This window comes from Macaca mulatta, chromosome 1 (assembly GCF_049350105.2).
Source record: "Macaca mulatta isolate MMU2019108-1 chromosome 1, T2T-MMU8v2.0, whole genome shotgun sequence".
Lineage (NCBI taxonomy): Eukaryota > Metazoa > Chordata > Mammalia > Primates > Cercopithecidae > Macaca > Macaca mulatta.
Genome location: NC_133406.1, coordinates 136,692,397 through 136,710,140, shown reverse-complemented (window position 1 = coordinate 136,710,140; position 17,744 = coordinate 136,692,397). Strand labels below are relative to the sequence as shown.

Sequence of the window (17,744 nt, the reverse complement as noted above, 5' to 3'; positions counted from 1 at the left end):
GGGATGTCTCCCAGTTAGGCTACTCAGAGGTCAGGTACCCACTTGAGCAGACAGTCTGTCCATTCTCAGATCTCAACCTCTGTGCTGGGAGATCCACTGCTCTCTTCAAAGCTGTCAGACAGGGTCATTTACACCTGCAGAGGTTTCTGTTGCTTTTTGTTTAGGTATGCCCTGTCCCCAGAGGTGGTGTCTTCAGAGACAGGCAGACCCCCTTGAGCTGCATGGGCTCCACCCAGTTCGAACTTCCCGGTGGCTTTGTTTACCTACTTAAGCCTCAGCAATGGCAGGTGCCTCTCCCCCAGCCTTGCTACTGCCTTGCAGTTAGATCTCAGACTGCTGTGCTAGCAATGAGGGAGGCTCCGTGGGCATGGGACCCTCCCATCCAGGAGTGGGATATAATCTCCTGGTGTGCCATTTGCTAAGACCCTTGGTAAAGCACAGAATTAGGGTGGGAGTTACCCGATTTTCCAGGTGTTGTGTGTCTCAGTTTCCCTTGGCTAGCAAAAGGGATTCCCTTCCCCCTTGTACTTCCCAGGTGAGATGATGGCTCGCCCTGCTTCAACTCTTGCTGGTTGGGCTGCACCAGCTGACCAGCACTGATTATCTGGCACTCCCCAGTGAGATGAACCCGGTACCTCAGTTGAAAGTGCAGAAATCATCCATCCTCTGTGATGCTTGCACTGTGAGCTGGAGGCTGGATCTGCTCCTATTCGGCCATCTTGCTCCTGACTTGACACTGATTTTCAATAAGACAATCTTTAAAGAGATCACTTTCCATTTTAGAAATATGAGATTTTTTGGGGAAAAGATAGAGAAACTTCTAATCATTTTAACCAAGGGTTTTAGGACACTTTATTTTTATGAATATATCAAAGTAAATTCCTTCTTTTATTTTGCAAATGACTGGAAAAAATTTCAGGGTCTTACTAAGGTCTAGTTTAAGTGAGTCTCAATTTTTCTTCTGTTTTCTTTGTTGTTGCAACTTTCCTCACACACAGACACACACACACACACACACACACACACACAAAGGTAGATATAAAAAATCTAGACATAACAGATGCAACTTACAATTTTTTGGTAAGAAATCATAAAGTTTTAGAAAAAATCATTTATGAGTGCCAATAAAAATGATACTCAAGAAAACAGTAGGAAAAGTGATATATTAAAAGACTTTTAAAGACCTTTCACAAGAAGTTGAACCTATGGGCAAATGCACAGTATACACTATCTATTTGCTCATTTTGTCCTGTAACATTGAACATAAACTCTGAAAAAAGAAACAAGTGTGGCTCAGGGTCACTCATGTAATCTGTTTTAAGGCAGAAACAGGTGTGTTGAAAGATTTATAGGTAAAACAAACACCACTTAGACTTCGATAAAGTAGTATTTATTATTTTCCTATAATTGCAAATTTGCCAAATGTAACTCACTATTTTTTCTTTAATATTTTAAAACATATTTTGAAAAATTATTATATTTTCACAATCAATTCAGTAGACATTTTTGAAAAACTTGTCTGAACCTAGTTTTCTCATCTGAAAAATGGAAGCAATATATACTCTTTCAGTCTGTTGTGTTAAATGAGAAACCGTATATAATACACTAACCACGGCTTCTGGCTAGATGCATACCTCCTCATCTCTTGAGTAAAGATATGACTGTTGGCCAGTCACGGTGGCTCATGCCTGTAATATCAACATTTTGGGAAGCTGAGGTGGGCGGGTCACTTGAGTAAGGAGATCAAGACCAGCTTGGCCAACATGGCAAAACCCCGTCTCTACTGAAAATAATAAAATTAGCCATAGTGGTGGTGCATGCCTGTAGTCCCAGCTACTTGGGAGGCTGAGGCAGAAGAATCACTTGAATGGGTCGGGGAGATTACAGTGAGCCGAGATAGTGTCACTGCACTCTAGCCTTGGCAACAGAGTGAGACTCCATCTCAAAAAAAAAAAAAAAAAGCAAACAAACAAACAAAAAAAACATGTAACTGTTATTCTCAGTACTTTGGGCCAGCACAGTACTGATACTCTCCTAAAATCTAACTCAAAGAAAAAAAATCACAAAGCATTGGAACTGGAGCAGAAAATAATATATTCTTGTTTGAAGTCTTGCCATATTCAGTCTGTGTGTGCTGTTAGCTGAAAGCTGGATGACACAAAATGCTGTCTTAACTTTAATGTTGTTTCTAATTTAGTTCTAGGTCATAAAATTTATAGGAAAGTCTAATTCTTAAACTTTAGCATCAGGTTTGTTATGCTTAGGTATTATGATCAGATATCTTATGTGTGCTCTATGACCTCAAGCAAAATTAAATAAATCTGTACATTGCAGTGAAGACCCCCATCAAACCAATGAAACGTATATGTATTTTTTGCAGCACTCTTTTAGGTGCTTAGAAACATGTAACCCATGTTGAAGTTCAGAGGATAGTTGGCAATGCAAAATATAACTATATGATGTGTTAATAAGAATGCAGAGGAATAGTTAAAATGATGCATAATAAAGTAAGGAAATAGGTTGTTTGGTTTCAATGGAAGGGGATAGTACACATGCTGAAATGGCCTGGGAAAGCTTAATGATAAAGGAAGGTCTTGAGATGGATGAGGGAGATTTGTAAGGAAGAGAACGGAGAGAAATTGATTCCCAAAGAAGAAAAAGCATGACAAAAGCCCAAAGGAATTAATGAAACGAGTGACAGGGAATAGATCAGTTAATCGGTGAGGCTAGAGAAGCACATTTATGGAATACTAGTGAAAAATAGAATGACAGGGTAGAATGTATCCAATAACAGAAGAATCCATTTTCTATCAAGACTTTCCTATTAGATTTGATATATTCATACCAGCAACGTCATCTCTGAATATAAACATATCTCTACTTATGCAAGGTAATTATATGTTATCACTGGGAAATTCTATGAAGTAATTATCAGTCCCTTTATTAATATTACTACAGAATTAATTTATTCAGTTTTAGTGTATACTACGTTTATAGTTTTCTTCCCTACTCCCCCAGCCTCCAGGTTTGTAATTTAAATGAAACTAAATTCCATCATAGTTCACTCACTTACACATAGGACTACCAACGTTTGAATGGCTTTAGATTTCCATGAACCTGTATTTGTCAAAGTTCACTCCAGGCTTCAACTGGCATATGTCAAAATTACTGATTTGTATGACAACCTGCTTCCTGCTTACTATTTTTATACCATGGGTAGGGAAAAATAGAATTATCTCTTGATTTAGCTGTCAGTCAAATGACAACTGAAGCATGCTATAAATTTAAATAAAGCCCCACATTCTAGCAGGAACTAATGATTTTGTGATACTGCTATCTTTGTAGAAGAAATAAAGTGTTCTCCTATCTTATGATGAATATCACTATAATACATTAAAATATAGAATTGCATCCAGTAAAATATCCTGAAGTGGACCAAAATATGCCCCTCCAAAAGATGTCACTTTGGTATAATAACTTTTTGGGCAGAAAGCAATTAGCTCTCTGACTTTCCCCTTTGTAAAAGCAATAATTAAATTTCAGTATGTAAAGGTGCCTCCCTCTAGCGTACTTGTGAGAAAACTACTCCATAGACAACTCTTAATAGCTGATGACTTATCTGCATAAGAAACCTTATTAAACAATCCTTATTTAGAATACAGTTCCTCCCCCTGCTTTCCCATAACTTACCTCCTGCACCAAGCAGCCCTAAACTTGTTTTCTTTGGCTAGTCTAAGATACACACCCCAAATTCTAATTGCCTCTTTGCATCACATTTCTTTGTGAATTTCCATGTGTATGTACATCATTAATTTTTTTTTCTTGTTACCCTTTCTGTGGTCAGTTTAATTTGTAGGGTCCCAGACACTGAACCAGGAGGGAAGAGAAAAAGTGTTTCTTCTTTCCTGTGGCTTAGGCAACCATGAATGGACAGGCAGGCATCCCACTTGCTCCAGAGGCTGTAGCTGAACTGAGATCCGACAAAGCTGATGTAGAAATTTTTGCTGGATCAGATCCTGGAGTTTTGCCTGCAAAAATACAAATACAGGACTCTGTTTTTTCTTTTCCAAATTGAGATTTGCAGGAGAAAAACAATTATAAGAATTAGTTCTTTGGAATGGGATTTTGGTGAATTTTCTCTTGAATATTCATTGCTTATTGACCCTTTCACTCCCAGGGACAGCCATTGCTTTCCTGTTGGTCTCATTCTGTGTCTTGAGTGCTTGGCTTGGCTTTCCTCCTGGTGGCAGGGTACATGATGTTGGGCTTGCTGTACAGACAGTCAATCATCAGACTGGATGCCCTGAGAATTTGTAGATGGTCAGATAGAGATGCAGGTTGCACCCTCTTGCCACTGGTGTTCTACCAACCCTCTCAGAGGTTTTGTCTAAATTTTTATTTCTTTTGGCTACTGTTGGGAGAAACTCCATATCTTAAGGATTTCATTTTTGCACTCTTTGTGGATGCCTCTTATGTTCCTGGCTATCTACATAATTCAATATGTTTTTCCCTCTCTTATTAAGCTTTTATTTATTTGATTCATATATCCCCACCATTAAACCAAAGAAGGTAGAGAAAAAGTAACTTATCCTCCCTTACAACTATTTCAATGAAAAATAAGCCTGTAAGTTTCTTTTATTTATGTTTTTATTTGTTAATATTTTTTAAAATAAACTTCTTTTTTCTTTTTTTTTTTTAAATAGGGAAAGCTGGTCTTGAACTTCTGGGCTCATGCAATCCTCCTGCTTCAGCCTCCCTAAGTGTTGGGATTACACTCGGCCAAATTTTTAAAAATTTTGTTTCAGAGAGAAAAACATTACTTAGTATAAACATTTTTCTGCATTTTCTTCTAAAATATTGAATCAAAAACTTAATTTGTATCCTTTTATCACAAACAGCTTAAAAATGAAGAAATAAAACGAGAAAATAATACATTACCAGAACTTTTTCTGAGAAAGGGAATGTTTTGTGTAAAATCAAACTGCATTTTGCAGGGGATTAATTTAAGAGAGACCACATAGAAATGTTTTGAATGTATGGTCTTACAGATTTTCATATATATGTATGAATACATGTGTATACATATATATATATATATAAATACATGTATATATATGAATACATATATGTATGTATACATGTGTATATATATATACATACACACACATATCATCTATACACACACACACATCTATACACACACACAAACATACAGAACCTTTAAGTGTATCCTGGGTTTAAGTAATTGAAAAGGTAAACAAAGGGCAAGTGGTTTCCAAATATTACAGTTTAACCAATGCACTACCATGTGGCAGTCTCTTATTTGAGGCATCACCTGGAGTCCTTTGTCTCATGACCTTGAAAATTAAGAAGTGTGGACACCAAAGTGAGGTAGAAATGAAAGTTTAATAAGCAAAAGAAGAAAGCTCTCCACTGTGGATAGGGGGCTTAAAAGAAGGTTGTCATCTTTACAGTTGAATGCAAACCCTTTTATCAAAAACCTGATAAGGGCTAGGCATCTCATTTGCATACAGTACAAATTTCTGGTAGCTTCACCTTGTCCTAATTTACATGTGACCCATAGCTTTAGTTACTCCATATTGCTTTGTTCCCTTTACTGCTCATGTGTCAAGGTGTATTAGTCCGTTTTCATGCTGCTCATAAAGACATACCTGAGACTGGACAATTTACAAAAGAAACGTTTACTGGACTTACAGTTCCATGTGGCTGGGGAGGCTTCATAATCATGACAGAGGTGAAACGTACATCTCACATGTTGGCAGACAAGAGAAGAGAACTTGTGTGGGGAACCTCCTGTTTTTAAATACATCAGATTGCATGAGACTTATTCATTAGCACAGGAAAGACCTGCCCCCATGATTTGATTACCTCCCATAAGGTCCCTCACACAACACCTGGAAATTCAAAATGAGACTTGGATGGGGACACAGCCAAACCCTATCGTACTGCCCCAGCCCCTCCCAAATCTCATGTCCTCACATTTCAAAATCAATCGTGACTTCCCAGCAGTCCTCTAAAGTCTTCACTCATTTCAGCGTTAACTCAAAAGTTCACAGTCCAAAGTCTTAACTGAGACAGGGTAAGCCTATGACCCTGTAAAATCAAAAGGAAGTTAGTTACCTCGTAGATACAATGGGGGTACAGGCATTGAGTAAATACAGCTGTTTCAAATGGGAGAAACTGGCCAGAACAAAGGGACTACAGTCCCCATTCAAGTACGAATTCCAGTAAGGCAGTCAAATCATAAATCTCCAAAATGATCTCCTTTGAATCTATGTCTCACATTCAGGTCACACTGATGCAAGTGGTGGGTTCCCATGGCCTTGGGCAGCTCTGCCTCTGTGGCTTCACTGAATACAGCCCCATCCTGGCTGGTTTCTCTGGCTGGTGTTGAGTGTCTGCAGCTCTTACAGGTGCACGGACAAGCTGTCAAGGAATCTAGCATTCTGGGATCTGGAGGAGGGGGGCCCACTTCTCACAGCTCCACTAGGTGGTGCCCCAGTAGGGACCCCGTGTGGATGCTCTGACCCATATTTCCCTTCTGCATGAACCTAGCAGAGTTTCTTCATGAAGGCCCTGCCACTGTAGCAAACTCTTGCCTGGACATCTGGGTGTTTCTATACATCCTGTGAAATCTAGGGGTAGTTTCCCAAACCTCAATTCTTGACTTCTGTGTACCCCCAGCTCAACATTACATGGAAAATATCAAGGCTTGGGGATCCCACCCTCTGAAGCAATAGCCTGAGCTGTTCCTTAGCCCATTTTATCCATGGCTGAAGTGGCTGGAATGCAGGGCGCCAAGTTACTAGGCTGCACATAGCACAGGGATTCTATGCCCAGCCCAAGAAATCACTTTTTCCTCCTAGGCCTCTGGGCCTGTGAGAGGAGAGGCTGCTGTGAAGACCCCTGACATGCCCTGGGGACATTTTCCCCATTGTCTTTGAGATTAACATTTGGCTCCTGGTTACGTATGCAAATTTCTGCCGCTGACTTGAATATCTTCTCAGAAAAAGAGATTTGTTCTTTCAATCGTATCAGGCTGCAAATTTTCCAAACTGTTATGCTCTGTTTCCCATTTTAAAATTGAATGCCTTTAACAGCACCTAAGTTACCTCTTGAATGCTTTGCTGCTTAGAAATTTCTTCTGCCAGATACACTAAATCATCTCTCTCAAGTTCAAAGATTCACAAATCTCTAGGGTAGGGACAAAATGCTACTAGCCTCTTTGCTAAACCATAACAAGAGTCACTTTTGCTCCAGTTCCCAACAAGTTCCTCATCTTCATCTGAGACCACCTCAGCCTGGATTTTATATCATTATTAGCATTTTACTCAAAGCCATTAACAAGTCTCTAGGGAGTTCCAAACTTTCCCACACTTTCTTATATTCTTCTGAGACCTCCAAACAGTTCCAACCTCTGTCTCTTACACAGTTCCAAAGTCACTTCCATATTTTTGTGTATAATTTTAGCATCACTCCACTCCTGGTACCCATTTATGGTATTAGTCCATTTTCATGCTACTGAAAAAGACATACACAAGACTGAGAAATTTACAAAAGAAAGAGGAATATTGGATTTATAGTGTCACATGGCTGGGAAGGCCTCACAATTATGGCAGAAGGTAAAAGGCATGTCTCACATGGCAGCAGACAGGAGAAAAGAGGTTGTGCAGAGAACTTCCCCTTTTTAAAACCATCAGATCTTGTGAGACTTATTAACTACCCTGAGAAAAGAACAGCATGGGAAAGACGTGCCACCATGGTTCAATTATCACCCACTGGTTCCCTCCCAAACATGTTGAAACTAAAGATGGGATTAGGGTGGGGACACAGCCAAACCATATCATGGGGGATGGAACCTTTTATTGTGAGTATGTCTGCACAAGTCACCTGTGTAGATTTTCTTATCTGTGCGGCTGTGGGCATGTCTTAGTCAAACCTCACTATGCAAGTTTACATTTATGTGACTATAGTTGGATTATTTAGGCTATTATTTTGTTTGAAAGAATTCAGCTGAGGACCCACCCTAACTGCCTGCCTGACTGGTTTGTTTCTTTCTCCTCTCTCATTTTTCCCTGCAGGAGTGGAGACCCTAACTGCTGTTAAGGAGGTAGGTGATAATTCTTCTTGCTATGTCCTGCTGGAAAGGGGCATTGTGTGGGGAACAGCAGCTAGGGTTCCTCCTGTGACCTTTCTAAGGATCCTTGGAAGAAATGTGTTTCCATGCATGGTTTCATTTGCATCATCATTTGTAGCTTGATAGACTTTAGGCAAGAAAAAAATGAGTTATTAGAGGACATGTATAAAAATGAAACAAGGGGATAAATAATGATAGCTCAAAAATCTCAATGTTTCAGCCATACCCAGATAAATGTTTGCTATATTTATACCTCCTAAGATTTGGGTGCAAGAGACTTGGCTTTGGTTAACTTCCTTGTTTTATTTTCCCAATCAAAGAAACCTCTTGGTTGTGGGTACCCTGTATACTCTCATAACCTGGTGGGATTTGCAGAATCATTGCCCAAAACTAGAATATTGATCCAGATTTTTACACTACTTATCCCTTTTTTATATTGAGTTTCAGCCAAAGATTGCTCATTTGTTTACAGGAATAAGCAAGGTTAGTCTAAAATGTAGGTGATATAGTTTGGCTTTGCCCCACCCAAGTCACTTCTTAAAATGTAGCTCCCATAATTCCCATGAGTTGTGGGACGGATCTAGGGAAGATAATTGAATCATGGGAGGTGGTTTTCCCCACACTGTTCTCATGGTAGTGAATAAGACTCAGGAGATCTGATGGTATTATAACAGGAAATCCCTTTCATTTGGTTTTCATCCTCTTTCTTGTCTGCTTCCATGTTTTTGCCTTCCATCATGAGTGTGAAGCCTTCCTAACCATGTGAAATTGTGAGTCCATTAGACCTCCTTTTTTAAATAAATTACCCAGTGTCAGGTGTGTCTTTGTTAGGATCATGAGAACAGACTAACAGAGTAGGCAAAACTTAAAAACAACTAATGAGATTAGAATTTAATGACAAGTGTATGATAAGTTTTGAATCAAATTTTTCTTTCTCCTGGCCTCAGTTTTGTTCAAAACAAATCATGATAATTGCTTTGTTAAAAATAAACTATTACTGAGTTGTTTGCAAAATAAACTTAGGCTTATACTTGACTTGATTATTTGCATAAAGTGAAGCAAAAATAGTTATTTTTGCATAGTCTTTTAAAATTATCTTTCATGAAACTCTGTTCCACATGGAATCTCAGATAGAACTTTTTAAAAGCCAAGCCCAGCCATGAGTTTGTACCCTCAAATACCTACAAATTGAGTGAATTCCTCTCTTCTTAAGGTCACAAGAATGTGTGGTTCCTGGGCCTGTTAGGTAGTGACATTGTTTACTCACCATAGATTAGAAGCCCTGTACACAGATTGTGTAGACAGGGTAGGAGGCTACATTTGCCAGTGTGCTTTTATTGGCTGTGTAAGTGAAACTTGATTCCTCAAAAAGAAGCATATCCTTCCAGTCAAAACCTTGGTAAAACAACCAGTTTCTCCAATTGTGTCATGTTACAAAAGAAAATGGATTGTTACTGCACTGGTGCAAATAACTATATTATCATTAGTTAAGAATATTCCCAAATAGTTTCCAAATTCTAGAGTAACCCAGCAGAGAGAAACAAATGCCCTCAAATTTTGTTCACAGGAGTATACCTTACTCAATTGTTAAGAGCTGTAGACAGCTTAAAAGTTTCTTTAACTCTAAAGAACAAAACAAAGAATAGCAATGTTTTAAGCAAAAAGTAAAAAATATTATTTCTGACATCTATTAGTTTAGTTCATGAGATTAACTCCTGTTTGATATTCACAGTTAAGCTCTTCATGACTCTTTTATGTTTTCTTTTATTCCCATGTCATGATTTCCAAAGTTATCAGAAACCTGCATTTGTGAGCATGTTTTTAAAGTCCTACAGTTGATTGTAAAACATCTTTTGAAGAGGATTAAAACAAGACAACAATTTTCTGTAGATGACTAAGTGTTCAGGTTAGTTACAGTCAAGAACATGATTGGCAAAGATATTTGGTTATTTCTGTGGTTTGCAGCAACTTAATATTATAATCCTTATTATGATTCACAGCATATACTCAAGGTTTAGGATTTTTAAAATCCCATACAATTTTGGAAGATATATTAAAACTATCACTAAAATATAACATAATTTTTGCAATCCCACTTACCTAAACATGTCAAAAAATTCTGTTTACCTCTCTTCTGGATGCTTCAGGACCCTCTGTAGTATACAAAAGCTAGGTTTCAGGAGAGACAATTTTGAATATGAAGTTTGATTTTGGAAAGCCTGTCAAATGTTAGAGGTTTAAAACACTTGATATTATGAAATACAATTCCCGATTACATGTAAGTTATTTATTTTGCCAAAATGATGACTCAGAAATTTTAAAACTAGGCAATAACCTTTACTCATTAAGAGAGAAGACTTCACTTTCCAAACAGTTTGTCTCCTATCTAACCTTTTCTCTCCTTGGCAGTCTACCAACAAGGCAAACAAAATATTTCACTATCTTCTCTATTACATGAAAATCTGTACAAGGGAGAGAAGCCAAATTTTACCCTTACATTGGTTTCAAAATAATCCTTTTTCCATAGACAAGGTTTACATTTTTATACCTTTTGATAATCTTTTACCAAAAACACATTTTACTGTTCTTACACATCTTGCATGTAAATTTATTTTTAGTTCTCTTATTTACATGTTTTAACAGTAACTCTTAGCAATTTTCAACTTTACTGTGAAACCTGGTTAGTTGTTTTAATTATGTACTAGATGCAGATAAAGTCTGACTTTTCTCAGCATTGTTAGGGGCATAGTTAATTTCTTATGTCTCCAGGCCTTACCAAGCTGTAAAGCAGGCAGTGTACAACTTGAAACATTTAGCAAACCTGGTATCTAACTTACATGATTTATACCTCCTATTTACATTTTGATGACATTTGCATTTTACCAACTTAATCTTTAAAACAATTTTTATTTCTTAAAGATTAAAGTCACATAAACTAAACACATTATAGTTTTAACTTTCCTCTATAATATTTGATTTAAGTGCTTATTTTTATTTAAGGCAATCAATTAGAGCTCTTCTTACAGTCATCACACACAACACATATCGCTACACAGAAAAACAGAAGAAGATACAGCATTTATAAGATTTTTTTCTTGTCCTGTTTCCTAAGTGAATTATTGGCTTCCCAGTGGAGCCCTTTAAGAGCAGGGATAGAAAACCGTGAAGTTTCTAGGGCCTAATAAACGTGTATAGCTGTAAGACAAAACAGATTTTGAGTGGGATCTATCAGCCTGTAAATTCTGGATTTCCATGTGGAAAATAGAGGTTTCTCCCAAAATGGAATCCATCATGTCTTTTCTATTTTTCCCAAAAAGTTTCAGGCCACCAGAAGTTATCCTGGGTACATTTAGAGTGGAAAGACCAGAGTGGGGAAAAGTAATTCAGTCAACAGAAAAGTTCTTTTCAAGAGAAACGTGATCCACGAAGAGAAAAACATAAAGGCCTTTTAAATATACCTATAACTTGAATATACACTTTTAATCAAGCTGAGCACTCTTGAAGAAAATCCTTTGAAATATTCTGTTACCTGAGTTTAGCCAAACCAAGCAGTTAATATTTCTGGATTTTGAACTTTACAAAAGGTGACATCACAGGTGAAACCCACAACTCTCAATTAGGTTATAAGTTAACCGTGAGTATACAAGATATTTTATAAGTGGTGGTAAGCAGCTTTTTCCAAATCTAGAATCTTTAAAGGTAATTCAGAGAAAGGAAGATTTAAGAAAGGAAGTTAGAGTTGTTCAACAGCCATAAAATGTTGCTTTTAAATTCAAGTATAGAAAAAAAAAACTTTAAATTGTGATTTTTTTATACATTTTATTTTAATATCTTATAAGGGAAATGTTTTTGAAAGATTAAAAAATTAAAATTTTTAAGAGTATTGTGAAATAATCTAATCACATGTGGAAATTGTGTTGCTATTTCCCCAAGCATTGTTTGTACATTTAATTGAAAATGAGTTGAATGAAACTCATAAGTAGTATAAAAATGTTTAATATTCAATTTTCTGCTGCAATAATGTTACATAACAATCTTAAATCTCGGTAACTTTAAACAATTTTTTTTACTCCCAAATCCCCAGGTTATTTAAGGGCAGTTCTGCTTCATATTGCAGTTTGTCTGGGCTTTACTCCAGGCTGTGTGTTGGAGTTAGATCTAATCTATTGCATCCCTGCACGTCCCAGTTAGAAAGGCTAACAAATTGTCTTTGGACAGCTCGATTGTATTTGTCATTCAAAAGTCAAAGCATTTATCCTAACACCGAATACCGACGGCTCTTTTCTTTTATTTATTTATTTATTTATTTTTTATTTTTTTAGATTGCGTTTCACTCTTGTTGCCCAGGCTGGAGTGCAATGGTGCAATCCTAGCTCACCGCAAAGTCCGCTTCCCAGGTTCAAGGGATTCTCCTGCATCAGCCTCCTGAATAGCTGGGATTACAGGCTTGCACAACCACGCCCAGCTAATTTGTATTTTGGGTAGAGACGGGGTTTCTTCGTGTTGATAAGGCTGGTCTTTCATGAAGTCCCGACCTCAGTTGATCCGCCCACCTCGGCCTCCCAAAGTGCTGGGATTACAGGCCTGAGCCACTCTGCCCAGCCTAACCGATTGCTTCTATTGTTCTGTAGTCTTTTCCAAAACTGTTTTTGTATGGACTCATTTTCACTTTCTCTGACACATACATGTCCCTCATGTCCCTTTATATCTCCAGGGTCTTCTATTTCCACGCAATCTTAATTTGTCATCATATCCTGGACTCACGAGTAATTAATTTATTATTCTTCCTGAAAGTGCAGCCTTGTTGAATAGAATGTGTTCTTTAAACAGCAGCTTCATTTCTTCAGTTAGGTATTAACTTCCAGATTTAAGTGAAAACGAGTTCCAAGTTTTATGTTTCATTGTGTGTCTAAGACTGACATCGTTTATTATTGTGGCATTTACAGCTTGCTTTCAATATCTCCAAATTCTCTATCTGAAAAGCTGGGTACCATATCTCATGTGTGAACATATTCCTTAGAATCATGCAGTACCAGCTCTTTTCCTTCTGTATGTTATGGCTTCCGAGGTGCCTGTTACACAGCCAGGTGAAATTACCTTTTAATCAGTATAGGAACCAGTCTCTTTCCTGCTGATGCTAATGCTTTTTGTAAAAAGGCCATGCTGTATTGAAGTTCTTCTTTCACGACGAAACCACTGATGGAACTCATCTACCTACTGATGGGTGGAAGCTCTTGGTATGCCAAAGTCTTGTTTTGTTTGTGAAGAATCTCTTTCCTTCAACAGTGATGTGCTATGTTAGTTCTCAGATCATTGCTGCCTTTTAATCCAAATTTATCACAAACATTTTCAGTTTATTTGCATAATTTCCTTCTCTGGCCTTAACCATCAGTCTGTGGACTTGCCAAACAACAACAACAACAACAAAAAAGCTGAGGTCTAGAAGCAGTATTTAGATCTCAGAATCATTTGTTGTCCTTTATCCTTTGACAAAGTTCTTTGCCTTTCTTTCTCTATGAATTTTTTCTCCTCATGGTTTCCCAATCTCTTGAGAAAAAGAAAGTTCTTGCCTCTTGCAGTCTTTCTCATTAGTTGAATTACACCATCAGTACAGCTTCTGATCATGTCGAGAATTCCACCATGAAGAAATAAAACATTTCCAATTACATGTATTAAGTTTCTTGGATTCTTATGGGCATTGAACTTAGTTCTAAGATACAACCTCATGATCTTGTCTTATTCTCAGAACAAGAAATATATTACTATATACATTACAGTGTGTGTGTATATATATACACACTACAGTTTATATACTATATATGTGTGTGTGTATATATATATACATATATATATTACAGTAAACCCTGTAGGCAAGCAGGAACACCTCAGAATTCTCAGTGAATCCATCGTTAGCTGTCAGTAATTACAACACTATTAGAATTAGTTCAATAATCAAACATTGTTAGGGTGAATTCACCCCAAAAATTTATATGTTGAAATTCTAATACCTGCGGTCATAGTATTAGGAACTTGGGAGTGGAACTCTTTTTAGTGCTATTATGAATAAGATGCTTGACTAATCCAGCAAATAAGGACAGAGCCACAGGTACCCTCTTTGAACTAGGAAGTTAGCGTTCACCAGACACAAAATCTGCTTGATTTTGAATTTAGTCTTCCAAATTGTGGAAAATAAATTTCTGCTTTTGTAAGACACTCAGTTTATGGTATTTGGTTATAGTGGCCCAAACAGACTAAAACAGACATAGTATTTCCCTCCTTTTTGGACTCTCCTGGGTTGTTGCTTTAAACTTGCTTTAGTGCCTAACACTACTCCAAACTCACTGTCCTCTAGCACACACATATAAATAATTCTGCTGGAACTGACATGTTTCACTCAGTCATCCAAATGTACTTATTATGTTGTCAAAATACTTAGCACTTGTCACAATGTTTACATGTTAAGATATGTTTTGAGGTATATGCCTTAACGCAGTACTGTGATTATTATTATTATTTAGTAGCATAACTTACCATACCTAAAATCAAGGTTTTTTCACAACGACACTGCCTTATTTGGGACTGAATGTGTGAAAGGATGAAGATCTTACATCTAGTCCAAATTGATTCCTCTGATAGTCTAGCAATAAAATCAAAGCCACAGAATTATCTACTCTATATTTACTGTCCTGTTGTAGCTGATATTCTGTGATTGGACATATTTCTAATATCTATTAACCTTAGAACAAAATGTCATATTGAAATTGAAGAGGAATATTGGAACTTTGCTAAGAAAGATTGCTTTTTAGACACAGTGAGATCTAAAATGGAGCCTTTGTTCCTGGACCTATAGTTTACAAAAATTGGGTGTTACTATAGGAATTCCGTACAATTCTATCTTAGACACTTGTGTTCCATCAATATCAGTCCTCTCTGTGTTTTAAATTGACTAGGATTTCTTTTTTCATCTTTGTGTTTGACAAGTATTATTTTCTGAAAATTTGCTATTCATGTTCCAACAGAGAATAGTTTTTCTTTCTTTTAACTCATTGGAAAGAATATTTAGAGTTTTTAGTGATAAATGACATGCTATAAATGAAAAGAAAACACTGACATTGTAATTGAGATATACTAACTAATTAGGAGAATATTAATTAAAAGACACTGTTTAAATATTTCTATCACAAATTGACAGCAGTACAATGCACACCACCAGCAAGGTATAATAGTAGATATGAGAGGTAAAAAGATAAATTAGGTATTGCAGTTTCTCCAGAAAACTTATCATTTAGTGGAAATGGCCAATAATTTCTTATGCCTTAGGATAATTTTACATTTGATTCTCTTGTTAATACAAAATATATAAAAATAGTAACCCAAAGTATATATTTTTTGAAATACCCACATAATCTAACGCAGTATTTTTCACTGTCTCCTTGAAGTGAATTAAATTCCTTATCATTGACAATCACATTTAACTCCATAGATGATTCTTGTTTAAAATAGTTAAAAGCAAACGAAAAGATCAGTTTTGGTTTTCCTTTTCTTACCCCCTTTTTTTACCCTTATATTTGCCTGGGTCATTCATATAGTTTTAGAATCCAAAACAATAATTAAAAATGTAGGCATTTGCTTTTCAAAAGGTTTTTGCATCTTTCAAAAGTTAATATAGAGTTTTACATATCTTTTAGCTAATTCACACACACAAAAAAAGCAAACATATGTAATTGAAGCAATTTTTTTTTGGTAGACTTCTTCAAACCACGGAAATTTCAGTTATGGCATGGTAGGTCTTTTGAAACGTTTCTTTATGTTTGAAGATGCAGAGCAAAAGTATTTCTACTCCAACTCCCCTTTAATAAAAACAGAAAGTAACAAAAAGAGCAAAATCTATACAAAAAGAACCCCTTCATCTATGTCAAAACTATGATATTTCCAGCCCAAATAAATTATAAGAACCACTATGGAAATACTAATACAGTGAAATCTGGACAGATAGATAAAGAAAATAACCAACAAATTTTGTCCATGGCACAAACTTCTTAGAAATTTTGATGTCTTTACCCTTAAAGACCTAATCAAATATTTAGTACTTTGAACAGTGAGCTACTGGGATATTGTGGGTTTTGAAGCTATACATAAATCTAATTTTAGAAGTCAGGAAGTGTTGTACGCAATAGCAAAGAATATGTTTGATGATCAGCTTGGCAATTGTTGAACAAACTTCATTCAGCAGTGTAAGGAAGTAATTAAACAGTTGACCTGCAATCTATTCACACTCTTTGTTGGCAAATGGCCCAGGAATAAGAGTAGAAGGAAGATGGACTGGTTTAATTTCTTTGTCAGCTGAACTTCTGGTGAAAGAGACTACTGATATGTTCTAGGATGAAGAGCCCTTATCTCTATAATACCCTTTGCAGGTTGTTCCTGGCTGAAACAATTTCACAGATTCTTTCTTCTTGATCAATTTTTCTGTTGATTCTTCATTTTATATTCTTTATTTCATTTATTTTATTCTTTAGCTCCAGAATTTTAGTTTGGGTTCTATGTTTTTCCATCTCTCTATTGAACTTTTCATTTTGTTTGTGTGTTGTTTTTTTTTTTTCATTTTAGTTGAATTGCTTATTTATTCTCTTGTACCTCATAACTCTCCTTTAAAACAATTATTTGACATGAAAAATTATACAAAATACAAAAAATCTATAAATTTCATGACAAAGAATTCAAAATAATTGTTTTAAAGAATTTCTGAATTTGCAGCAAAAGTTTACTAAAGAGCAACATGAAAGCACATGAAAGTATGAAACTCATTGATTAAGGTAAATATATAAAAATTACAGAACACTCAAATAGTGTAATAGTGGTGTTTAGATCTCTTTCACTGCTAGTATGACAGTTAAAATACAAAAGTAATAATAATTATAGCTACAATAATTTGTTAATAAATATACAATATTAAAAATAAATATGTGACCTCAAATATATAAAATATGGTGGACTGAGTAAAAAAGTATAGAGTTTTGAATATAATAAAAGTTATCAGTTTAAAATAGGTTTCTGCAACTACAAGATATTGTATATAAGCTCCATGCTAATCAAAAAGTGAAAACCTATAGTGGATACCCAAAGATAAAGAGAAATCAAAGCAGGACATTACAGAAAATCATAAAATCTCAAAGAAAGGCAGCAAGGGAGAAATAAAGTAACAAGTAATATGTTAAAAAGCTAAAACACAATGAACAAAATGACAATTGTATGTTCTTACCTATCAATAATTACCTTGAAGATAAATTCAATCTATTCTATAGTCAAAAGTCAGAATGGCTGAATGGATTACAAAGGAAGACCCAACAATATGCTGCCTACAAGAGACTCATTTCAGCTTCAAGGACATATATGGTGTGAATGTAGGAGATGAGAAAATTTGATATTCCATGCAAATTAAAACAAACAAACAAAAAAAACATGGATAGCTATCTTTATATCAGACAAAATATACTTTAAGATAATGCTGTAAGAAGAGATAAAGATGGTCATTATATAATGATAAAGGGATGAGTTGATTAAAGGACTGAAACAATTATAAATA

The 17,744-nt window shown here is 36.0% G+C and overlaps 1 long non-coding RNA gene across 2 annotated transcripts; it reads right to left on the bottom strand.

Moving 5' to 3' along the window:
- Positions 1-1,144: 1,144 nt before the first annotated feature.
- Positions 1,145-17,294, bottom strand: LOC106999962 (uncharacterized). Of its 2 annotated transcripts, XR_013412527.1 has the most exons (4): positions 10,259-17,294; positions 6,001-6,114; positions 5,716-5,814; positions 1,145-4,028 (listed from the first exon to the last, which is right to left on the bottom strand). It is a non-coding gene; the product is annotated as an uncharacterized LOC106999962 (long non-coding RNA). The 2 variants fall into 2 exon arrangements; XR_013412526.1 differs by lacking the exon at positions 10,259-17,294 and having other exon boundaries at positions 6,001-10,228.
- Between the last annotated feature and the right edge of the window lie 450 nt (positions 17,295-17,744).